Below are 27,693 nucleotides of genomic sequence, written 5' to 3' on the forward strand. Positions count from 1 at the left end.
AAATTCCATAGAGAAAACACGTTTTATGACCCTCTTTTTTCTCAGCCCCTCCTACACCATTCACCCCCAAACTTTCAATATAGGAGCTGATCAAAAAATGAGAAACTTTTTGGATAATTTTATAAAAATTCATCAAACTACGCCAACGTTACAAGCACATAGAAGACTCCAGGAGGGGTGCCGCGCAACCCCCTCCCAACATAAGTGAAGCCCTGGGCTGCGCGGACCCCAGTTGACCCCTGTAACCCCTGCGAGTCCCTGCTATTATTTTTTGTGAAATACCCCCGCAACCTAGCCCACCCAAGAGCTTCATTAAAACAAAACCAGAGAACCCGCGACCCCAGAGTGAATATTTGCTGATTTTTAATTTATTTTTTTCATTATTTTTTGGGCCCTGGGGGTCCTCCTGGGACCCCCTGAGCAGACCTAGTGGGTCAGTGTTTTTTAACCCTGCCCTCTTCTCTTGTTTTATACCTTTGTTTCTCCATTTGTGGGTGACTCGCTTCTACCTAGCCACAAGATGGCTGCCAACACTTCCTGGTTTGGAGTGCTAGCTGCCAATCACAGTGAAGCTTGTGCACGCGACTTAGGCTCCGCCCAGATATCAAAACTTTTATTTTTCTAATTTCTCAGCAACTACTGAGTGGATTTACACCATTTTTAAAACGTTTGCTTTCTGACCCAAGCACTACCTTTCTGCCAAATTTGAAGTCATTCCGTTGAGTAGTTTGAGATGTAGCCCTGCACAAAGTTTCCTATGGGAAATAGATTTTTAGACTCTTATTTTTTGAATTTCTCAAAAACTACTGAACAGATTTACACCATTTAAAAAAAAAGGTTGCTTTCTGAACCAAGCTCTACCTTTCTGCCAAATTTCGGATAATTCCGTTCAGCAGTTCGAGCTGTAGCTCGTCGCAAAATTTCCCATGGAAATTAACATAGAGAAAATGAGTTTTGAGCCCCCCCTTTTTTCTCAGCCCCCGCTCTACGAATCACCCCCAAAATTTCAGGATAGGAGCTGACTTGGATAGACTTTTTTTGGGGAGAATTTCCGGAAGATTTGTCAAACAACGCTAAAGTTATTAGCAAATCCAAAAATGCTTTTTCTAACTACCTACTGGCGACCGCCAGTAGGTAATATATATATATATATATATATAAAATTCACTTAAAAAACCATAGGTTTCACACATGTTATAGTTAGCTGGGCATTTCACTCGTGAAAAACCATTGAAATTCCCACGTTATAGTTAGTGCAGGCAACTATAACTCACGCGACCGCAATCCTCTGCTGATGACGTCAGATATTACATGTGTGTAATATATGTATAGATAAAAATTAATGGAAGAAGACATGGGTAAATAAGTGTCTAAATACAGTATTAGCATCAACAGAGGATTGCGGTCGCGTGAGTTATAGTTGCCTGCACTAACTATAACGTGGGAATTTCAATGGTTTTTCACGAGTGAATTGCCCAGCTAACTATAACATGTGTGAAACCTATGGTTTTTTAAGTGAATTTGCAAGGTTTTTTAAATGCTAATTCCTAACTATAACGTGTGTGAAACCTATGTTTTTTTCAGTGAATTTGTACGGTTTTTTAAATGCTAAGTTATGTATTTATTTATTTTTTTTAAGGTTTTTCACCGTGCGCGTACCATGCGTAGTTCGCGGAATTTTTCAGTTTCTACCGTGCGCGTACGCTACGCACACTCCGCGATTTTTCGTAAAAAAATTAAAATACATATTTGCCCTTGGGGGTCCTTCTGGGACCCCCTGACCAAGGCAAGGGGGTCAGGAACTGTCCAGCCTGCCCCCTTTTCACGTTATCCACCTTTGTTTTTCACCCCCTCAGACTGCGAGAGACAAAATGGCGGCCGACACTTCCTGGTTTCGACCGATTCGAATGTTTACTAAGATCTAACAACCAATCAGAATCGCACTCGCGCACGTCAGTGTGCACGTACGGTAAGGATTACCGTACGCGCACGGTGCGCGCCTATAGATATATATATTGATTTAAATGCTATTTTCTCAGGAAATACTGAACAGATTTACACCAGACCTGCAAAAGGCACATCCCTGACCTGAGGACTACCTCTCTGCCAAATTTCAAGTAATTCTGTTCAGCCGTTCGGGCTGCAGCTTGGACTAAAGGTCCTATGGAAAAATGCATGGGGAAAACGCGTTTTGGGACCCCCCCTTTTTCTCAGCCCCCGCTTGACTCAGGGAAGGAGTGGAGCGGAGCGCCCCACCTATTTTGAAAATTTCGCGAAGATTCGTCAATCGGCGCCAAAGTTATTCAAAATAGAATGTTGCGGATTTCCTATGGAAACACTGTCCTAACTATAACTATCTACTGGCGACCTATATAGATATAGATATATATCCACAAAAGAAACAGAGTTCCGTTCGAATACTCGGATCAGTAAACAAGTTCACCAGCTCACAAGGTTATTCAAAATTGGTTTATTAAATTCATAAACCTGACGAGACTAGCACAGTGTGTGAACAAGCCCTAAACGGGTGAAACGCGTCACGTCAGGTTTATGAATTTAATAAACCAATTTTGAATGACCTTGTGAGCTGGTAAACTTGTTTACTGATCCGAGTGCACGAACGGAACTCCGTTTCTATTGTGGATATTGAATTACCGGTAGACTCCACCGGCATCATGCCACCCCTCGACGGGCTACAATCTCCAATGGGAGTGCTTTTTTCTGTGGATATATATATATATATATATATATATACATATATATATATATATATATATATATATATATATATATATATATATATCCGGAAATTGCTGGTGCATGGAAGACGTAGTTGACATCCCAAACTCCAAAAAACACTCGCTGACACGGACCTTTGGTAAAGTGCTTGATTTAATTAGATCGTGAGGCTGTCGTCATAACGTTTCGGCTCCGTGGAGCCTTGATCACATGACAACGTCAGTACATTACAAAGACCAATAAATAGCCAGTATTCAAAGTTCAAAGTGCACCAATCGATACCATGTGACTTATGTCTTTCATGAATATAAAGAAAACACTGCTTCTGTTACATAATGTTGTGCAACATAACGCAAATGGCTTGATCCCAATAAAAAGAGAACAGAATATTAGAATGTGCAAATTGTCGCAATAATACATGATAATATATATTTAAGACAATAAATAGATAAATAAGTTTTTAAAATAAAAACACACAATCTATTAAAATTCTTTGATTAAACATCACTCATTTTGGTGAAGGCATATTCTAGAATCGTGGCTTAAATGCCTGTTAGTTATATGCCTATAGTCCCAACTAAAACCAGACAATGCAAACAATTTAATATGTTAAAAGATCATATTAATGACATAAATGCCAAATATATCAATTGTCTGAGATGTGGACATCCAATTATGTGTGTGTTGGGGCTATCCAGCAGGTAGATTTAAATAATAGTTTGTCTCTACAACAATAGGGAAGAAACCTGTGTATATAGAAGCATTCGTATATAATACACATGTATCAGAAGGTCTCACTTGATATGTATCAGGGCTAAAATGGTTTCATAAATAGATATAAATAAAGTTGTGTGTGCACAACTGGTGAAAGAATTAAAAAAAGTGACTAAAAATGGTGTGCCTCATCCAACGTATATGTGTAACTATAAATTGTTGGATAAAAAACCACTACACTAAAAGCTAAACGCACAAGGTTAATCAGGATCATAATTCTTAAAAAATCTCATTGATAAATTCATCATATGGTATATCCTTAAACACAGTGGAACACATAGAGGAGATATCGGATCACAGTTGGCAATTACATAAAATCTTCAATAGAATAGAATAATAAACAAATCATCATGAACCATCACATCACATAATCACGGTAAGCAGGTGTAAAGGTCCTCGGTTGTGTTAAGCCCCTTCGGATGTTTGGTATCAAGGCGTAATATGTATTGGGTTTCTAATTTACGCAATTTTGCCTCCCTGTTGCCACCCCGTCTGCTCGCATTTATTGCATCAATGACATAAAAACTGAGTTGGCGACTATCACAGTTATGGGACTCCCTGAAGTGTCTTGCCACTGGGTATGTGTTATCTTGATTATTGATTGCCCTCAGATGTTGGAGGATGCGTTTATGCACTGGTAATTTGGTACTTCCTACATACCTTAATGGACATGGGCAAGTTAGGATATAAACTGCAAATTCCGTTTTACATGTAAGCAGTTTAGTGATCAGGTGATCCTTGCTACTGAATCCATCATGATAATTTTTGATGTTTACACCTTGGAGACAAGATTTACATGTTTTGCATTTGTAAAACCCTGAATTGGACTGTAGCCATGATGTTTTCTCAATGATTTCCGGATTCGTGTCAACCAGTGAATCACTCATTGAGGGAGCTCTACTGAAAGTAAGTGATGCCCGTGTAGGTAGTGAAGCACCAATGACTGGGTCATTGAGTACTATGGGCCAATTGCGATTGATAATCTTGTATATGTCTCTATGCTGTTTACTGTATCCTGTGATAACCCTGAATGTGTTTTGTTTTTCATCATCAGGAATGAGTGTTGAGCTTGCAATTAGGGTACTTTGATTGATAGCATAGGAGCTCAATAATTTCTCCCTAGTATGCTGCATAGATTTGCTGATGGGACTATCAATGATTTTTTTAGAGTAACCTCTCTCTTGGAATCTCAAGCTACTGGAAAGTTGAGCCATGGTTAAATCCGCTGGATTACTGCAAACCCTTCTGATGCGTAGCATTTCCCCGTAGGGGATGCTAGCTATCAGATGGGCCGGATGTGAGCTCTTAACATGCAATAACGTGTTACCTGCTGTTTTTTTGTGGTAAAGTTTGGTTTCCAATTTCCCTTTGAAGATATATACTTCAGTGTCTAGGAACGTTACTGACGACTGACTCATTGTAGCAGTAAAGCTTAAATTGTAATCATTGCTGCTGATGTCTCCAATGAATTTATTGGCCAAATCAGCGTCACCCCGCCAGACAATGAATAAATCATCGATAAATCGATACCAAGCTACCACATTGTTGTTCATTACCTCATTGAATTGAGTCCTGAGGACCAGTTCCTCCCAAGCCCCCATTACCAGACAGGCATAGCTTGGTGAAAAACTGGCCCCCATGGCCACACCCTGTAATTGACGGTAGAGGAGGTTATTGAACATAAATACATTGTTGGTTAAACAGTACTGTAACATCTGCAATAACATGGTATTATGATCCTTGTCCTGGTCACCCCTTTGTTGCAGGAAATGCAAAATTGCTTTAAGTCCAGTCTCATGAATAATGCTCGTGTAGAGAGCTGTAACGTCTAGTGCTAGCATCCAGTAACCTTCTTCCCATTTAATTTGCTGTATCTTGTACAAAAAATCCCCTGTGTCCTGGATATAAGAGGGTAGTTGTTTGACAAAGGGTTGAAGGAAATAGTCAATATAAATTGATGTTTTTTCCAGTAGTCCACCCCTGGCTGAGATTATTGGTCTGCCAGGAGGTTTACTGATATCCTTATGTACTTTAGGGATGAAATAAATAATAGGTGTAATAGGGTTATCAACTCTAAGGTACTTGTACTCAGCTTCCGTGATCAATTTTTTGTTTTTCCATTTGGTGAGTTTCAAGTGGTAGTCTTGAATCATGATTTTTAAATCACTTGCATTGGACCTCATATAGCATTCTCTGTCATTGAGCTGGGCATAGGCTTCCTTCTCATAGAGTGATCGCTCCAAAAGTACCACATTGCCACCTTTATCGCTTTGACGTATCACAATGTTCTTATTGTCCCCTAATTTCTTCATTAGGTTATTGTATTGCATGGTTTGACGGTCATACTTTTTCCTTTCTGTTACTGTATTTTTATAAAGTTTTTTGATTTGACTGACCGTGTTTTCATGAAATATGTCTATGGCATCTCGTGGCATTATTGGATTAAACGTAGATGGTGGTTTGAAATGTGTCGTTATTGGTTTCCTTTCATTTTGGTTAGATTGGTAACCCTCACCTTCTGTTTCCCATAGTTCTAGGAGCTCTGCTGTTTGTGACATATCACTAGAGTCCATGTTGCTCTCTGCCTGACTGCTGATTTTTTTACCGTCAGTGTTTTTGTTGAGTGCAAAGAACTTTCGTAATTTTAATTTCCTCACCGCCTTGTAAATGCCACACCTAGTTTTGGTATAATTCATGTTGCTTGGCGGTACGTAGGAGAGACCCAGTTTGAGAACATCCTCCTCTTTTTTGGTTAGAATACAAGAGCTGAGGTTAATGATGGTGTTGTCTGTCGATATGGTGTTTATTCCTTGGGCTTCCACTGACCCCTGCCCCTCCTTCTGTTCGAGAAGGCGCCGCCTCTTCCTCGCCCTCTGCCTGTGCCTGTTCTTGTAGTTGGTGTGTTTTCTTCTTGTTGTTTTTGGGTCCGGGGTCTGAGCGATTGGAGTCTCTCCCGGTTTAAAAAAACGATTTCTCTGCCCGGGGAAGGTTTGTTGCTTTGCCTTGCTTGTGTCTCATCGCGCATCTCAGTTTCAGATTCTGTTCCTGTCCCTGAACTCAAATCTGTTACCGTTGTTTCAGCTTCGTTGGCTTTTCGGGTGATTCCCCTCCTCATCTGACCCGTACTGTTGGCCTTTCTCAGGGTGTCAAATTTCTTTGAGAAGGTGAATATTTGGCCCAACTCGTAATCATTTCTGTCCCTCTGGAATTTATATGCTTTTCTTTCCATAATCCTGGTCTCCTCCTTTTTCAGACGAGCTTTCATTTCGCTGGTTAATAGGTCTTTCTCCTCTTTGGTGCCCATGGTTTCAATTTGTTCCTGAAGGGAAGCTATCTCTGTCAGAAGTTTGGCCCTGTCGATCTCCGCATATTTAATGAGGATCAGTACTAGTCGGCGCGAGGCGTCGAGGTTGCTTTCCGCCCACTCCCTCATAAGATCAGGATTGGGATCCTCATAGCTTGGTGCTATCATAATTCTCAATCCCCTCGGTATGCGATTGACCTCAATGTAGCCTTGTAGAGATTTCGCTTCCCACCATTTAGCTTGCTCGCTTTTGTGCTTTTTTTCTAATATTTTAAAGATTTCCTTCAGTGATTTAGTGGTGTTAGTTTCCTCATTGATTCTTTCACGTGTGTTAAGGTTAATAGGGAGGCTGTCTGAAAACATCGAAGACGCCGCTGTTTCCCGGTCCCTCACATTGTCAATCGACATGCCTGAATTCGAATAAGATTAGGTAAGGCGGCTTATTGCCAGTTAACTACTAACGTTACTGAGCTGCGCCTATGCACTATGGACTTTCCTCCCACAAATGCACAATGTCCCGCTTACTTCGGTGTCTCGGTTCCTTGAAAGTTTCCTTCGAAGCGCCGCGTCCTCCGACTCGGTTCCCGTCGGCTGCTTTCAAATTCCGTATGACTACCGCTTCACCGGGTGCTGTGGGGGTCCAATCGCCTTGCTCCTTCCGGAGAAACAGTTCCACCAAGAAAACTTGGATACGGCTTCAGTGAATGGCGTTGACCTTTGTTGGAAAGGGTCCCGTGTTGTGGCTTCCTGAAACCGAATCACCACATATATCCGGAAATTGCTGGTGCATGGAAGACGTAGTTGACATCCCAAACTCCAAAAAACACTCGCTGACACAGACCTTTGGTAAAGTGCTTGATTTAATTAGATCGTGAGGCTGTCGTCATAACGTTTTGGCTCCGTGGAGCCTTGATCACATGACAACGTCAGTACATTACAAAGACCAATAAATAGCCAGTATTCAAAGTTCAAAGTGCACCAATCGATACCATGTGACTTATGTCTTTCATGAATATAAAGAAAACACTGCTTCTGTTACATAATGTTGTGCAACATAACGCAAATGGCTTGATCCCAATAAAAAGAGAACAGAATATTAGAATGTGCAAATTGTCGCAATAATACATGATAATATATATTTAAGACAATAAATAGATAAATACGTTTTTAAAATAAAAACATACAATCTATTAAAATTCTTTGATTAAACATCACTCATTTTGGTGAAGGCATATTCTAGAATCATGGCTTAAATGCCTGTTAGTTATATGCCTATAGTCCCAACTAAAACCAGACAATGCAAACAATTTAATATGTTAAAAGATCATATTAATGACATAAATGCCAAATATATCAATTGTCTGAGATGTGGTATATATATATTCACTGAAAAAACCATAGGTTTCAGGGGTGTTATAGTTAGCTGGACTTTTCACTTGTACAAAACCATTGAAATTCCCCAGTTATAGTTAGTTCAGCTAACTATAACTCGCGCGGCCGCAATGCACTGCTGATGACGTCACATATTACATCACTCATGACATGGTCAGTGACATCACTCATGACATCACTGATGACATCTCAAATGACATCACTGATGACATCATCCAGTGAATGTGTGTTTTTCTGAAAATTAAATATGTTTTATATATGTATATCTCAAGGTCGATGGAAGAATAAATGGGTATATAAGTGTCTAAATGGATGATTTGTTTTTGAAAAATTGATTGTGTAACTGACTGATTAAGTGTATCATAGTGAATACATGGTTTAGTGAGTAATGTTTAAATATGTAAATATCTGTATCAGTCTCTCCCTTTGTGTATAAGTGGCTGCATGTGTTGGTGAGTAGCTACATGGGTGTCTATATAGGTTATTAGTTGTTTTTTTGAGTATCAGTCTGAGTGTCTGCATGGTTCGGTGGGGGGTATTACGTAGTGCATAGGTGCATGAATGAGTGACTCACTGTTTGTATGTGTTGAAGACAGCATGTGTGCAGGAATGTATGGGTGGATGAGTGTGTGTATGGGTGTGTTAGTGAGTGAATGACTGTCTCAATAGTGTCTTTATGAGTAACTACATATGTTTTAAACTCGTATATGTGACTATTGGTGTATATAAGTGAGTATATGTGAGAGTGAGAGATTGAAAGAGTTCCTGTATGAATAAGTATGTGTTTCTATAAGTGATTGTTTAAAAGACTAAGTATGTGTAAGTTTCCTTAGAAGTAAGTGTGGTGGTGTGTGTATAACTGTATATGCAAGTAAATGTATGTTTGATTCTTTATTAGCATGAGTGACTATGTGTGTGAGTAACTCTATGGATGAGTGGCATTGTGTAACAGGATGTATAGGTGTATGAGTAGATATGATGAGTGAGTACATGTATGAGTGACTGTATAGGACTGTTGGTGAATGAGTGGATGTGTATGTGGATCTTAGAATTACTGAAGAGGTTGTTGTAACTGGTATTGGTATGTCCATTGTTTTGAAAATTTTAGTCTCTATTTTTGAATGTGTGTATCAAAGGTTATATTAGGGTGAGAGGAGGTCTGTCACCCTATCACAAGGATGATGTCATCAGTGATGTCATCAGTGATATCATTTGAGATGTCATGAGTGATGTCATGAGTGATGTCACTGACCATGTCATGAGTGATGTAATATGTGACGTCATCAGCAGTGTATTGCGGGCGCGCGAGTTATAGTTAGCTGAACTAACTATAACGGGGGAATTTCAATGGTTTTGTACAAGTGAAAAGTCCAGCTAACTATAACACCCCTGAAACCTATGGTTTTTTCAGTGAATTTCTGAGGTTTTTTAAATGCTAATTCCTAACTATAACGTGCCTGAAACCTATGTTTTTTTCTGTGAATTTCAAAGGTTTTTTAAATGCTAATTTCTAACTATGCCTACAGAGATAGGACATGTGAAGAAAGAAGAAAAAATGCACAGAAAGAAAAAAAAGAAGTGCAGAAAGAAGCAACAGAAGTCCTCAAAGACGAAGAAAAGTGCAGGAAGAAGGATAACGTGCAGAAAGAACAAAAAGAAGAGCAGAAAGAAGTCTTGTTGCAAAATCATCCTGTACCCTCAACTTTTTCAGACGGATACTGGTGGTAACTGAGTCTGACTAACCAGTTCTAGAGCCAGTGCTATGTTAAAAGACACTTGGAATACAGTGAAAACACCTACATACACTAGGGAACATTATGCGTTGGGGTCCCCCTGTGATTAGCCTGACCTCCTCTGTAAGCCCCTAGTATATAATAGGGCAGGGGGATTAAAACTACCTCTTAACCTCTTCAGTGCCCATGACGAGATAGTCTCGTCATGGAGCACGGTAGCGCTGTGCCCATGACGAGACTATCTCGTCATGAACCCCACCCACTAATAAAACGCCCGGCACAGGAGGGGGAAAGGGCGTGGCACTGAAGGGGTTAAAACAGGCCACAGGGCGTGTTTGCACACGTTAACTCAGGCCCCGTCCCCTCCCTTCACCACTGTGTAAACACGCCCTGTGTCCGTTTTTAGTTGGGAGATGAAGTTCATTTGAATCCTGAGGGTCCCTAGGGTCCAACTAGCCCACTAGGTACCTCCAGTAAGTGCCACAGAGCTGCGTTGCAGAGAGGTGTAAAAACTGGCACGGCCTGGACCACCTCTCTGCAATGCAGCTCAGTGGCGCTTACTGGAAGCACTTGGTGGGCTAGTTAGCCCCCAGGGGCCCTCAGTATTGAAGGGAAATTATATCCCCAATTTAAAACGTGCCATAGTGCGTGTTTGCACACGTCACCTCAGGCCCCGTTCCCTCCCTTCACCACTGTGTAAACACGCCCTTTGGCTGTTCTAAGTTGAGAGATTAAGTCCCCTTGAATCCTAAGGGTCCCTAGGGTCAAACTAGACCACTAGGTACCTCCAGTAAGCGCCACAGAGCTGCGTTGCAGAGAGGTGTAAAAAGGGGCTTGGCCTCAGAACACCTGTCTGCAGCGCAGCTCCCTGGCGCATACTGGAGATGCCTGTTGGGCTAGTTGGCCCTCAGGGACCCTCAGTATTGAAGAGGAATTAATTCCCCAACTTACAACTCGCCAGGGGGCGCGTTTGCAGGGTGCTGCAAGGAGGGGGCATGGCCTCCGGCACGATGCCAGTCCTTTATTTATTTTAATTTTTTAAGAAGGGGGCTGTGTGGTTCCCCTTCTTATTCTAATTTATTGGCCCTGATGGGGCACGATGCCAGTCTTTTATTTATTTTAATTTTTTAAGAAGGGGGGCTGTGTGGTTCCCCTTCTTATTCTAATTTATTGGCCCTGATGACCCAATCCCCCAGGGCCTGTCTCCTAATTATATTTTTTTGACCCCAATCCCCAGGGCCGGCCACTGTTTTTTTTATTTTAAAAAAATATATATTTATAGACACACCTAGGACATGCTGGACAAACCTTACGTACCTATCACCATGATGATTTTCGTGATATTCATTAAAAGGCGACTATGCATACAATGAATCCACGTAGAATGTATTTACACCACTAGTGAAGCTCTGACATGTCTGATGCCCTACCGGGCCTAATCCCAGTAGACACCCTTGTCGTTTATTTATACAAACATGGGTAGCTATTGACGGGCACATTTAATACACATGCACACCAAGCCATTCAAAGGGGATTCGACAAAAATTCGACCAAAACTATGCAAGAAACCCCCCTCACGGTTAATAAAACACACATCCACTGCCGGATGTGTAATACTTTTTATTTTACTCTCTGGAAAGGGGACAAACATCACTTGAGAGTCACAGCGCGCTCCTGGCAGAGCCCAATGCTGTGTTACACCCACCATTGCCTGCTGAGTGCCACACACCTCTGTGTTGTATTCCACTAGCTAGTACATATGCTATGACACTCTCTAGCCCATGTGCACTGTAACACCACCCTGTGAATATGTCATGCCACACTTGTCTTCGCACGGGTTCTATTGCCCCATCTAATGTGCCTTCCTCGATGCCTATGTTATAACGCACAGTGCTATGCCATACATATTACAATCTGGGATCCATATCTTTGTCACAGTGAATATGCAACGTTACACTCCCCAGCACATATTTTATATTGCAACTTTAGAGACTAGTTAGGTTACACAACACTGCCCTGTGCATATTACACTCCAAGGCGCATATCGCATAGCACGCGCTAGTGCCTGTGCTATCTCGCGCTCTCCAATGAATCTGTCATTGCGCACAATGTATTGCATATTATATTTCACGCCCGGTTCATCTTATATCACACTTTTTGGTGCATAGTTTATACCATACACTATATTTAGTTTTCATTTTCAATCGTGCTCTCAGGACTATGTTCTATATAACACTGTGTTCACCTACCCTTTTCACGGGCATTACATTTTGCGATAGGGGGTGGAGGGTCAGGGGGTGTTTCTGCCAAGTGAGCCCGGAGTCACAGTCACAAATGTCCTCTTCTTCCTGAATAAAAGTGAGATTATGCTGCATACTTGTTCATATTTTAAGTAGTTCGCACAGACACACGTTTTAAAAACAATAAAGTTCCTAATACCCGCCTTCTCTGAACAGTTAGCTTGCTGCCCCATCCCCCTCCTCCCTATCCTCTGTTGTGTGAATCCATGGACTAGCCTCCTCCCTCCTGCCATGCATGGTCTGATGTGCTGCCACTGACCTCAATTTAGTATGATGTACCAGTCCACTCCTCCTGCCCTCCATTGCCCAATTATATGTCCCATCATTGACCTCCTGCTTAAACTCTGTGCTTAGCTTGCTGCCCCTATTCTCCTTCCCCCTGCCCTCCGATGTCTTTGTGCATGCCCCTGCTCCATCCTTTTTGCCCACCATGTTCCATGGACCTGCCACTCCTATCTACTCTGTGTGTTCTGTTGAGCTGCCACTCCCCTCCCACCTGCCTAGCATTGTCAGATGACTGTAACCTGTCCCTGCCACCTCCACCCTGCCTGTCCACATGCCATGCCCCTATCCTCTTCCTCCTGTCCTACATGGTCCATTGTACTGCCACACCCTTCTGCCCTCCCTGGTCTGTTGTGCTGCAACTGCTCCTTCTGCCTGCCCCGTGCGGTCTGTTGTGAGGCCCCTTCCCCTGAACTTTCTTGTCTGTGCACAGGTCCTGACCCTCCCTTCTATCCTCCATCGTCCTTTGTGCATGCCCCTGCACCCTCCTTCTTTCCCATCATAGCCATTGTGCTGCAACTAACCCTCCCACTTGCCATGCATGGTCTTCTGTGCTGCCATGGCCCCTCCCACCTTCCCTGTGTGGTCAGTTAGCTGCCCCTGACCCCCTCCCACCTTCCCTCCATGGTCTGTGTGTATGCCATCACAGTCTCACTGTTGCTCTTCATGGTGTGTCTTGCTTCTAGTGCCCATCTTGCCTGACCTCCATGGCTATCTTGCTGCTCCTGCCCTGCCCCCTTGCCCCCAGCCCTCTGTTTACATGTGCAGACCCCTACTCCCTCCCTCCTGGCTTGTCTGTTCCAATGTAATGCCCCTGATCCGTCCCTCCTGCCCTTTATGGTCTGTTATGCCGCAGCATTCTCTCCTGTCTGTCCATTATGGTCAGCTAGCTACCATTGCCTCTTGCCCCTCTGTTCTCTGTTGTCCATGTGCATGGTCCTGTCCCCTCCCTCTTGCGTTCTATGGATTGTTGTGCTGCACTCCCGTCCCGCATGCCCTGTGTGGTGTATTGTGCTGCTGCAAACCTTGATGCCTGCCCTGCAGGGTCAGTTTGGTGCACCTCTCCATGTCCCTCCTGTCCTCTGTTATCCAAGTCCATGTCCCTACCCCATTTCCTTCCATGATCCAATGTACCATACTTGCGAACATTTTGAACTTGGTAAGAGGGAGATTTTGAAAAAAAACTGGGGTATTGATTTTCCCCTTTGAGTTACATTGAAAAAGAGGAGATTGTAGACAGGAGACAGATCAAATAAAGCCCATTTGAGCTTAAAAACATTGGACGTTTCCTGGCTGAATCGGGTCTGTTGGCATGTATGGTTGTACTACCATTGCCTCTTCCTTCTGCACCACAATGGTCTATTAAATTGCCACAGCCTCTCTTGCAAGTCCTGTATTGTTGGTTTGTTGCCCCTGCCCCCCTTTCCACTGCCCTCCATAGTCTGTTGTGCTGCCACGGCCCTTCCTGCCTGCTCAGTGTGGTTAAATTGTTGCCTTTGCACCCTCCTACCTGCCTTCAATTTTCAGAGTCCGTGCCCCTGGCCTCTGCCTCTCAACAGTATCCTAATGGACAACTAGATTGCTAACATTCTATATTCATTACAAAAGTGTGGAACGCCTGACGTCATCTTGATGTAATCAAAACTGCAATACCCAGAGCATTTCCTTTAGAAATTATATATATGAGAGGGTCTTATTGGCATCAAAATTATGGTTAGTGCTCTAAAAGACTAAAATAAGGACATATTTTCTGAGTTTTCAAATAGCGACAAAGCACTTTTAAATTATTCGTTATCTTTATGTTTTTTTATCCAGTTGACCACTTGATTAAATGTTGCACTTAGGGGAGAGGATGTGGTGTTACTTCCAGAACTGCAGACTTTGTAACTGGGGAACCAGGTTGGAATTTCTGCTTCAGCTCGACATTCTGTGATTCTGGTCAAATCACTTAGTCTCCCCATGTCTACAACCAAAATGAATTTGTTCTTGTGTGATGTAACCAATGCTCATGTAAAGCACTCCAATACCTGACAAGTCTGCACTATATAACACTGCAAAAACACAAAATAATAAGTGTTTTGCACACTTCTGTCATTGGGCTATATTTGGGCTACATCTGGGTGATTTCGGGCTACATTTGGGCTCTTTTGTCTCCGGTGGCCATCTTGGGAGATTTATTTGTTATGAAGTTTCCTAATTTCCTCATGTACTGCAGTGTCCTCAGTAAGAAATGCTTTCAGTTTTTTACTTTGATTCCATCATGAAGGTATTCAGATATGTCACACATTTGCCATAAATTCTGAATGATAGCACTCTAGTTGCTCATTAGATCACTGTAGTAAAACTACTGTTCACCATGGAAGTCTACTCCTGGTATTAAAAGTGCATGTTTCAGTCTGCATGTCAGAATTTTTTAATAAAATAGAAGAGGATTTGAGAAGTCACTCAAAATGTGCCCTCATTTTCTTTCTTCAGCATTAATCATAATTTCTATGGCAAAATGAACCCCCTCATTGTGTTCCTTTTTAAAATAAATGTTTTAAGTGTTACCAGTTTATTCCAATCAAGATGGCTTCAGGAGTGCCATACTTTTGTCATAATGAAGACAGTAAGCGCTCTAGTTGTTTTTAAGAACACTCTGGGACATTCTGTCATTGGGCTATACTTGGGCTACATCTGGGTGATATTTGGGCTACATTTGGGCTCTTTTGTCTCTGGTGGCCATCTTGGGAGACTTATTTGTTATGAAGTTTCCTAATTTCCTCATTTACGGCAGTCTCCTCAGTAGGAAATACTTTCAGTTTTTTACTTTGATTCCATCAAGAAGGCTTTCAGATGTGTCACACATTTGCCATAAATTCAGAATGTTAGCACTCTTTTTGCTCATTAGATCACTGTAGTAAAGCTACTGCTCACCAGGGAAAACTGCTGCTGGTATTGAAAGTGCATGTTTCAGTCTGCATGTCAGAATTTTTTAATGAAATAGAAGAGGATTTGAGAAGTCACTCAAAATGTGCCCTAATTTTTCTTTCTGCAGCACTAATCATACTTTTTATGGGAAAATGAACCCCCTCATTTTGTTCCTTTTTAAATTAAATGTTTTAAGAGTTACCACTTTAATCCAAGCAAGATGGCTTCAGGTGTGCCATATGTTTATCATAAGTAGGACTGTTAGCGCTCTAGTTGTTCTTTGGAACACTCTGGGAAGCTGCAGTAGAACACAAAGGAATCAACTGACAGTCTCTGCCCTTGTTGGATGTACATGTTTTACTGAGAATGTCAGACTTCATTCTCACATGACTGAGAAAGATAATGTGAATTTACAGAAAATAAGCTCTCAGTTTAACTTATAGATCACCTTCCAAACCTCTGTGGGAAAAGCATGAGAAAATATTTTTCTCTCAATCATGATATCCCAGCAGAAGGCTTTTTCACATGGTGAAATCACCTTAGAACATACCACAATTCCTAAAATGAGTATGGTACCATCAACCAATGATTTATAATGTAACTAAAGTCGTAAAACCTTCTATTAACTGCAATGCTTTTTAATGAGGTGCTATCATGTATATTGGTCCCAAGATGGCTGCCAACAGTTCTTGGATGAAGTGCTGACAGCCAATCAGATCTCAGGATGAGATGTGTGGTTAGGCTCCGCCCACATATATATATGATTTTACTTTTGATTTTGTCAGGAACTAATGAACAGATTGACACCAGACCTGCAAAAGGCACTTCCCTGACCTGAGGACTACCTCTATGCCAAATTTCAAGTAATTCTGTTCAGCCGTTCGGGCTGTACCTTGGACTAAAGGTCCCTATGGAAAATTGCATGGGGAAAACGCGTTTTGGGACCCCCCTTTTTTCTTAGCCCCCGCTTGACGAATCCCCCCGAGACTTTCAGGGTAGGAGCGGAGCGGAGCGCCCCACCTATTTTGAAAATTTCGCAAGGATTCGTTGACCGGCGCCAAAGTTATTCCAAATAGAATGTTGCGGATTTCCTATGGAAACACGGTCCTAACTATAACTATCTACTGGCGACCGCCAGTAGATAATATATATATATATATAATTCATTTAAAAAACCATAGGTTTCACACATGTTATAGTTAGCTGGGCATTTCCCTCGTAAAAAACCAATGAAATTCCCCCGTTATAGTTAGTGCAGGCAACTATAACTCACGCGACCGCAATCCGCTGCTGATGACGTCAGATATTACATCACTGTATTTAGACACTTATTTACCCATGTCTTCTTCAATTCATCTTTAGCTGTACATATATTACATTTTTTTTTTTCAGAAAGACACATATGTCATCAGTGATGTAATATCTGACGTCATCAGCAGCGGATTGCGGTCGCGTGAGTTATAGTTGCCTGCACTAACTATAATGGGGGAATTTCATTGTTTTTTTACTAGGGAAATGCCCAGCTAAATATAACATGTGTGAAACCTATGGTTTTTTAAGTGAATTTGCAAGGTTTTTTAAATGCTAATTCCTAACTATAACGTGTGTGAAACCTATGGTTTTTTCAGTGAATTTGTAGAGTTTTTTAAATGCTAAGTTATGTATTTATTAATATATTTTTTTAAACAAAACTTTTTCACGGCGCGCGCACTGTGCGCTTCGCGCACCGCGCGCCCACTTTACGCAGTTCGTGCCGTGCGCGCACGGTGCACTTCGCACACCGTGCGCACGCGGTGGGCACGCGGTGCGCTTCGCGCACCGCGCGCCCACTTTACGCAGTTCGTGCCGTGCGCGCCTGGGGCGCTTCGCCCCCAAGGGCCAAATACATTTTTTTTTTTTCGAAAAATCGCAGCGTGCGCGCACGCTGCGCGAACTTCGCTGAATTTTTTCCGTTTGGGTGGTGCGCGCAGGGTGCGCGCACTCGGCGATTTTTCGAAGAAAAAAAAAATTTTTTTGGGCCCTTGGGGGTCCTTCTGGGACTCCCCGACACCGCTAAGGGGATCAGGAACTGTCCACCCTGCCCCCTTTTCACGTTCTCCACATTTGTTTTTCACCCCCTCAGAGTGCGAGAGACAAAATGGCGGCCAACACTTCCTGGTTTCGACCGATTCGAATGTTTACTAAGATCTAACAACCAATCAGAATTGCGCTCGCGCACGGCAAGGTGCGCGCACCCAGCGCGCACGCTGCGCGCGTACAGATATATATATTGATTTAAATGCTATTTTCTCTGGAAATACTGAACAGATTTACACCAAACCTGCAACCTTATGGCTACCTCTCTGCCAAATTTCACGTAATTCTGTTCAGCCGTTCGGGCTGTAGCTGCGACTAAAGTCCCTATGGAAAAATCCAAGGGGAAAACGCGTTTTGGGACCCCCCCTTTTTCTCGGCCCCGCTTGACGAATCACCCTGAGACTTTCAGGGTAGGAGCGGAGCGCCCCATTAGTTTTGAAAATTTCGCGAGGATTCGTCAATCGGCGCCAAAGTTATTCAAAATAGAATTTTGAGATTTCCTATGGAAAATCGGTCCTAACTATAACTATCTACTGGCGACTGCCAGTAGATAATATATATATATATATATATATATATATACATATATATATATATATATATATATATTATCTACTGGCGGTCGCCAGTAGATAGTTATAGTTAGGACCGTGTTTCCATAGGAAATCCGCAACATTCTATTTGGAATAACTTTGGCGCCGATTGACGAATCCTCGCGAAATTTTCAAAATAGGTGGGGCACTCCGCTCCGCTCCTTCGCTGAAAGTCTCGGGGGGATTCATCAAGCGGGGGCTGAGAAAAAGGGGGGTCCCAAAACGCGTTTTCCCCATGCATTTTTCCATAGGACCTTTAGTCCAAGCTACAGCCCGAACGGCTGAACAGAATTACTTGAAATTTGGCAGAGAGGTAGTCCTCAGGTCAGGGATGTGCCTTTTGCAGGTCTGGTGTAAATCTGTTCAGTATTTCCTGAGAAAATAGCATTTAAATCAATATATATATCTATAAGCGCGCACCGTGCGCGTACGGTAATCCTTACCGTACGCGCACACTGACGTGCACAAGCGCGATTCTGATTGGTTGTTAGATCTTAGTAAACATTCGAATCGGTCGAAACCAGGAAGTGTCAGCCGCCATTTTGTCTCTCGCAGTCTGAGGGGGTGAAAAACAAAGGTGAAGAACGTGAAAAGGGGGCATGGTGGACAGTTCCTGACCCCCTAGCCTTTGTCAGGGGGTCCCAGAAGGACCCCCAAGGGCCACAATTTCCTTTAATTTTTTTGCGAAAAATCGCGGAGTACACGTAGCGTGTGCGGACGGTAGAAACGGAAAAATTCCGCGAACTTCGTAACGTGAGTGCGCGGTGCGCGAAGCGCACCGGGCGCCCACAGCGCACGCACGGTGCGAGAAGCGCACCGTGCGCGTACAGTACGCGCACGGTGAAATACCTTAAAAAAAACAAAAAAAAACATAACTTAGCATTTAAAAAAACGTACAAATTCACTGAAAAAACCATAGGTTTCACACACGTTATAGTTAGGAATTAGCATTTAAAAAACCTTGCTGACGTCATCAGCAGAGGATTGCGGTCGCGTGAGTTATAGTTGCCTGCACTAACTATAACGGGGGAATTTCAATGGTTTTTCACGAGTGAAATGTCCAGCTAACTATAACATGTGTGAAACCTATGGTTTTTTAAGTGAATATATATATATATATATATATATCCTCCAAAGTTTGCCCTGCATTAAGGACGCACTCCATACAGCTGGTGATTTACACAATCCATTTATTCAAAGGAAACTTCCATCGTAATCCGATCTTTAAAATCCTTCTGCCTGACGCGTTTCAGAGCATCATGCTCTTTCCTCAGAGGCATTTGAAAGCACACATTATTCAGGCTCCCACAGTTCCCTGCGCGCTTTTCCAATTTATAGGCCTCCGGTGTGCCTTTCTTAATGAATGTCATTGCGGTGCACACTGGAACTTGTGGTTTTATTTATGCCATTTCTTCCCTCCAGTGGGTTGTGTGTGAATCCAATCAATTACAAGGACTGCTCGTAAACCCTCCAGTGGGCCTCAGATTAGTATTGCTGTTTCACAAATTAAGAACCAACTGTGCCGATTTGAGATTCTGAGCAAGTTCAGATCTAACGGACCCTTCTTGGTCTTTAAGGGCGGTGCGCTCCTCCACGGCCGGACCCGCCGTGTTCTTCATCCTCCAAAGTTTGCCCTGCATTAAGGACGCACTCCATACAGCTGGTGATTTACACAATCCATTTATTCAAAGGAAACAGCCATCGTAATCCGATCTTTAAAATGCTTCTGCCTGACGCGTTTCAGAGCATCATGCTCTTTCCTCAGAGGCATTTGAAAGCACACATTATTCAGGCTGCCACAGTTCCCTGCGCGCTTTTCCAATTTATAGGCCTCCGGTGTGCCTTTCTTAATGAATGTCATTGCGGTGCACACTGGAACTTGTGGTTTTATTTATGCCATTTCTTCCCTCCAGTGGGTTGTGTGTGAATCCAATCAATTACAAGGACTGCTCGTAAACCCTCCAGTGGGCCTCAGATTAGTATTGCTGTTTCACAAATTAAGAACCAACTGTGCCGATTTCAGATTCTGAGCAAGTTCAGATCTAACGGACCCTTCTTGGTCTTTAAGGGCGGTGCGCTCCTCCACGGCCGGACCCGCCGTGTTCTTCATCCTCCAAAGTTTGCCCTGCATTAAGGACGCACTCCATACAGCTGGTGATTTACACAATCCATTTATTCAAAGGAAACAGCCATCGTAATCCGATCTTTAAAATGCTTCTGCCTGACGCGTTTCAGAGCATCATGCTCTTTCCTCAGAGGCATTTGAAAGCACACATTATTCAGGCTGCCACAGTTCCCTGCGCGCTTTTCCAATTTATAGGCCTCCGGTGTGCCTTTCTTAATGAATGTCATTGCGGTGCACACTGGAACTTGTGGTTTTATTTATGCCATTTCTTCCCTCCAGTGGCCTATAAATTGGAAAAGCGCGCAGGGAACTGTGGGAGCCTGAATAATGTGTGCTTTCAAATGCCTCTGAGGAAAGAGCATGATGCTCTGAAACGCGTCAGGCAGAAGGATTTGAAAGATCGGATTACGATGGCTGTTTCCTTTGAATAAATGGATTGTGTAAATCACCAGCTGTATGGAGTGCGTCCTTAATGCAGGGCAAACTTTGGAGGATGAAGAACACGGCGGGTCCGGCCGTGAAGGAGCGCACCGCCCTTAAAGACCAAGAAGGGTCCGTTAGATCTGAACTTGCTCAGAATCTGAAATCGGCACAGTTGGTTCTTAATTTGTGAAACAGCAATACTAATCTGAGGCCCACTGGAGGGTTTACGAGCAGTCCTTGTAATTGATTGGATTCACACACAACCCACTGGAGGGAAGAAATGGCATAAATAAAACCACAAGTTCCAGTGTGCACCGCAATGACATTCATTAAGAAAGGCACACCGGAGGCCTATAAATTGGAAAAGCGCGCAGGGAACTGTGGGAGCCTGAATAATGTGTGCTTTCAAATGCCTCTGAGGAAAGAGCATGATGCTCTGAAACGCGTCAGGCAGAAGGATTTTAAAGATCGGATTACGATGGCTGTTTCCTTTGAATAAATGGATTGTGTAAATCACCAGCTGTATGGAGTGCGTCCTTAATGCAGGGCAAACTTTGGAGCATATATATATATATATATATATATATATATATATATATTCACTGAAAAAACCATAGGTTTCAGGGGCGCTATAGTTAGCTGGACTTTTCACTCGTACAAAACCATTGAAATTCCCCCGTTATAGTTAGTTCAGCTAACTATAACTCGCGCGCCCGCAATGCACTGCTGATGACGTCACATATTACATCACTCATGACATGGTCAGTGACATCACTCATGACATCACTGATGACATCTCAAATGACATCACTAATGACATCACTGATGACATCATCCTTGTGATAGAGTGGCAGACCTCCTCTTCCCCTAATATAACCTTTGATACACACATTCAAAAATAGAAACTACAATGTTCAAAACAATGGATAGGTTGTTGAAACTGGTATTGGTATGTCCATTGTTTTGAAGTTTGGAATTTCAATGGTTTTGTACGAGTGAAAAGTCCAGCTAACTATAACGCCCCTGAAACCCATGGTTTTTTCATTGAATTTTTAAGGTTTTTTAAATGCTAATTCCTAACTATAATGTGCCTGAAACCTATGTTTTTTTCAGTGAATATATAAATATATATATATATATATATATATATATATATATATATATATATATATATATAATGGTTTCCGTTGTCTTCCTTTGATTCCTCCTGTACACGGACCACCAGATAAGTGCTTGAAATATTTTATTGCAATGTAGCCATTACTCGTTTCAGCTCAGAATGAGCCTTGATCACATAACATGCGGCAACGGCTTCAACCTTTTCTTTTGAATGTGACAAGTGCTCTGTGTAACATGCAACGTGCAAACAGTATGCAGTTATAGATATAAAGAAAACCAAAATACTTTATAAATACATTAATTTGTAAACACTTTTGACGGACTTGAACATTGTTAATAAATATTTTGAATAAATATTTAAAACCACAAACATTTTGTAGAAATTATGTGTAGTCCATAATTATTCACAATTCAATTAATGAAAATAATTTCATAGGTAACGTTATCCTTTTATAATACATTTTTACCCACAGTGTTCAATAACCCTTTCTTCAAACTTACAAAATCTTTAGGTATTGTTTTGTCGGTTTGTTTATGTGTGCAAAACGACCGACTTAAAGTGCTAATGTGCTCAGTCTAATCTTAAAGTGTTTATAGTGCCTTAGTGCCTCTGTGTTGATTCAAACCAATCTGTTTCTTTTTCCATTGTGACTGATATTACAACAATAGTGACTGATACTTTTATAGTCACTGTTTTGTTAGTTGCTTTATATTTAATTATTTGATCTATTTATAACTCAAATTCTGCAGCTATTAATTCTGTTTACCTTAACAGATACTAGGTTTAAATACTTATTGACCCATCATCTGCAGTGTGTTACTGTATTGCATTCACAAGCTAGTGTTAAATATTAAATATTAAACATTAAATATTAAATATTAAATATTAAATATTAAAGGTATGTGTACAAATCTTTTGATGTATTGAGTACCCATGGGTGTTTGGAGTCTATCTCTAAGATATACCGTGTCTCTGACCTTCTTAGCTTAATCACCGTGTTGCTCCCTCTTCTTCTGGGGCGTACTGCATCAATATGGTAATATCTGAGATCTTGACTGTTGGAATTGTAGTGCTCTTTGAAATGACGTGCTACCGGGTATGAGTTATCTTGATTTACTATTGCTCGCATGAGTTGGAGTATCCTTTTGTGTGCTTGAAGTTTGGTACTCTCTATATATAGTAAGCCACATGGGCTCTGTAACACATATATCACGTGATCCATTTTGCAAGTTAGAAGTTTTGTGATTTTGTGTGCTCTTGTACTGAACGGGATCTGATACGTGGTTTTATTGAGACCCTGCTGGCATGCCTTGCAGATCTTTCATTTATAAAAGCCTTTATGTGTCAACAGCCAGCTTGTCTCCTCAATCACTTCAGGACTTGTTTTCACTAAGATGTCTCTCATGGAGGGCCCCTACTGTGAGTTATCGTCACTTTCCACAGTAACAGGGGTCCTATCACTGGGTCACTTAGTACTAAGGGCCAGTTGTGTTTGATTATTGACCTCAGACCCCTTTCCTGTTTACTGAACCCCATAATTATCCTGAATTCCTTGACCTCTTGCTTCTTTTTATAATCTAGTATTTCATTGAAAAAAACAAAGGTTGCAGAGACATTATTGTTAGGTTAATATATTATGCACACAAAAACTAAGAAATTCAGCAGTTATAGTTAGAGTTTTCTGAAGAAAATATAACTTGCGTCCTAAGGTAACTATAACTTGTTCTCCTGCCATGCAGGCTTTTCTAATCAAAAATTTTATTGCAAATGTTGCAGTGATATTTTCAATGATGTCATAGAAGATGTCATGAGTGATGTCATATGTAGGGTAATTAGCAGTGAATGGAGAGGGCACAAGTTATATTTACCTCTGTGCACAAGTTATAGCTTCTTCAGATAACTCTAACTTTAACTGCTAAATTTCTATGGTTTTGTGTGTGTAAAATGAGAACCTAACTATAATGTCCCTGTAACCTTTGATTTTTTAGTGAATTTTAATTTTTTTCTATTTCTTTTTCCCAACTATAATGTCCCTGTAACCTTTTTTGCACTGACTATGGTTTCTTTAACGCAAAAAATATTTAATTGCCATACGTTAATCCAACTGCTGGGCCATACAGCTACCCCCCTCCACATGCAACCAACCCCATGCCGTGGGGTCGGCCTTTTGATAAGATGTTCGCCAACCTATATTTTGGCTTTGCATGAATATGTCATGTTACAACGCATGCCATTACATCGCATGCCGTTGCAACGCAAAACTTTACCCCAACTTTGTATCGGGAGAGCGCTGGAAGTTGGAATAGATTAATTATATATTTCAACTCCAGTGTGTGCAACAGTAGGGAAGGTGTTGGAGTTAAATCCAACACCTTCGTCCTACTGCTGTGCACCTTTGTCGTTGCAACGGCATGCAATGTAATTGCATGCGTTGTAACGATTGCTTTGAAGAGGCTGTTTACGGCTTTGCATATGTGTTGTGAATACCATTGGTGGGGTGGTGAGACCAAAGGGCAAAACTTTGAATTGATGTTTCCCTTGAAAAAGAAACCATAGGTATTTTCTGTGTGATCGGTCTTTGGGTATGTGGAAATGGGATCTTTAGGATCTAGGGATGTCATGAACTTTCTGTAATAGTGGAATCGCCTCCTGGAGAGTGACCATGTGGAAGTGTTCTGATAGAATATAATGATTGAGTTGTCTGAGAACCAGAGTGGTTCAAAGTGAGCCGTTGTTTTTTGGGAATAAGGAAAAATAGTAAGTATAATCCTGTTCCATGATATTGTCTGTGGGCTGGTTCTATAGCTCCTTTGCGTAAGAGAGCTGATATCCCTTGTTGTAGTAGAGAATGGTGCTGAATGGATAGTTTGTGTTGGCGAAGTGGAATATTTGGAGGAGTTGTCATAAGATCCAGACAATACCTATATTTGGAAATGTCCAACACCCAACTGAGGTAATATTTGTCCAAGCCAGTAAAAAGTTTTTAAGACGTTCCCCAACAGGTGTTAAATAGTCAGGGGAAATGTTAAGAAAGTCATTGCTTGGTGTTTGCATTTCCGGTTTGGGTATTATTTCCGTGACCACAATCGTTGAAGTTATTTCCCCTGTAAGATTCTCTATAAAAGGTTTTATCATTGGAGCATTATGCTTGAGTTTTATAGGCAGATGCTGACGTGTCTGAGGAGGCAGATTTAGCACCCTGTTTGGAATTGGGCTTACAAAAGGATCTCCGATATGTGGAAGTTTGTAAAGCCTCTATTGATCTGGCACCCTCAGTGTCCTTTTTCATTTTCTCAGGTGCTGCATCCATCTGAGGACTAAAGAGGTGCTCTTTGTCAAAGGGGTGATTCTGAATGGTTTGTTGCACTTCAGGTTTGAAACCTGAGACACACAGCCAAGCATGTCTACGTAAGAGACAATGGTATTTATATCACTGGCTGCAGTGTCCACAGAGTCTAATGTGCATTTAATTGAATTATTAGTGATCAGTTTTGCCTCTCAACCATTTCCAAACCCCTCTTTTTATATTGTTCTTGGGTAAATAAGTGTCTAAATACAGTGATGTAATATCTGACGTCATCAGCAGAGGATTGCGGTTGCGTGAGTTATAGTTGCCTGCACTAACTATAACGGGGGAATTTCAATGGTTTTTTACGAGGGAAATGTCCAGCTAACTATAACATGTGTGAAACCTATGGTTTTTTAAGTGAATATATATATATATATATATATATTCACTGAAAAAACCATAGGTTTCACACATGTTATAATTAGCGGAAATTTTACTGATAAAAAACCAATGAAATTCCCCCGTTATAGTTAGTGCAGGAAACTATAACTCACACGACCGCAATCCTCTGCTGATGCTAATACTGTATTTAGACACTTATTTGCCCATGTCTTCTTCCATAAATTTTTAGCTATACATATATTACAAATATTTTTTTTTCATAAAGACACATATGTCATCAGCAGAAGATTGCGGTCGCGTGAGTTATAGTATCCTGCACTAACTATAACAGGGGAATTTCATTGGTTTTTTTATCAGTAAAATTTCCGCTAACTATAACATGTGTGAAACCTATGGTTTTTTCAGTGAATTTGCAAGGTTTTTTAAATGCTAATTCCTAACTATAACGTGTGTGAAACCTATGGTTTTTTCAGTGAATTTGTACGGTTTTTTAAATGCTAAGTTACTTTACGCCATTCGTGGCGTGCGCGCCCACTTAACGCAGTTCGTTCCGTGCGCGCACGGTGCGCTTCGCGCATCGTGCGCGCACAGTGAGCACGCGGTGCGCTTCGCGCACCGCGCGCCCACTTTACGCAGTTAGTGCCGTGCACGCACAGTGGGCACGTGGTGCGCTACGCTAGATGGGCCATGTACGCACGATGCGCTTCGCGCACCGTGCGCACATGGAGGACATATGATGCGCTTCGTTGTGAAAGGTTATATATTTTTTTTTTTTCCAATTGATAAGCCATGCACAAATGGTGCCATTCGGGCACCATTTGCACACGGGGTTGGGAGGGTGTGGATAAATTTTTTTTTTCAATAATTTTTTACCGTACGCGTACGGAAAGCGTATTCGGCGAAATTAGCAAAAAAATTAAAATTCCGTTTTTGGCCTTGGGGGATCTTTGGGGACTCCCTCAACATGGCTAGGTGCTTTGGAGCTGGCTAAACAGCTCCTTTACATGTTTTTGTCCTTTGTTTTTTAATCCACACTCTGAGTGCGAGAGAGAAAATGGCGGCCGCCGCTTCCTGGTTTCGACCGATTCGAATGTTTACTAAGATCTAACAGCCAATCAGAATCGCGCTCGCGCACGCCACCGTACGCGTACGGTAAGCGCACCGTAAGCGCACCGTAAGCTGGCTCAGATATATATATTGATTTAAAGGCTATTTTCTCAGAATCTTCTGAACAGATTTACACCAAACCTACAAAAGGCACTTCCTTGACCTGAGGACTACCTCTCTGCCAAATTTCAAGTAATTCTGTTCAGCCGTTCGGGCTGTAGCTGTGTCTAAAGGTCCTATGGAAAAATGCATGGGAAAAACGCGTTTTGGGACCCCCCTTTTATCTCAGCCCCCGCCTGACGAATCCCCCCGAGACTTTCAGGGTAGGAGCGGAGCGTAGCGCCCCACCTATTTTGAAAAATTCGCAAGGATTCGTCGACCGGCGCAAAAGTTATTCAAAATAGAATGTTGCGGATTTCCTATGGAAACGTGGTCCTAACTATAACTACCTACTGGCGACCGCCAGTAGGTAATATATATTATATATATATATTAAGGGTGGGCATAGTGGGGCTACGTGAAGCAGCGCGTAGTGTGCCCAAATATACGCACACTACGTGCACCGCGTAGCCCCACTACGCGCCACCCACCTCCCGTCCGCCCTCCTTTTAAAACATACCCTATTTGTAAATTAAATAATAGTAAGAATCGCAAGAAATGCGCATGCGCGGGCTTCCGCACATGCGCATTTGTCAGAAGAAGTTGGAAACCAGGAAGAGGGAGCCCCGGAGACACCGCGCTTCAGGTAAGAGTCTTTACTTTTATATAATTTACAATTAGGGTATGTTTTAAAAAGGAGGGTGGGCTGGAGGTGGGTGGTGGGTGGCAGGCAGCTACGCTTCACCCTGGCGTGTGCGTAGCGCTGCCTGCTTCGCCTACTTCGAAAACTGCGAAGCAGGCAGCGCTACGTACACTACGTGGGCGAAGCGTAGTGTCCCGCACAGGGTTAATATATATATTTATATATATCCACACCAGTCCCACTTCAAGAATGGGCCCGACACATGCTCTGAGGTTCAGGTAAAGATTTATTGCTTCTTCAGGCATAGAACAAATGTCCTGTAAAATGCGGTGAAACGCTGGGCAGACGCGTTTCAGCCTGACGGCTTTCCTCAGTGCCCGCT

This window comes from Triturus cristatus, chromosome 8 (genome assembly GCF_964204655.1).
Source record: "Triturus cristatus chromosome 8, aTriCri1.1, whole genome shotgun sequence".
NCBI classification, from domain to species: Eukaryota; Metazoa; Chordata; class Amphibia; order Caudata; family Salamandridae; genus Triturus; species Triturus cristatus.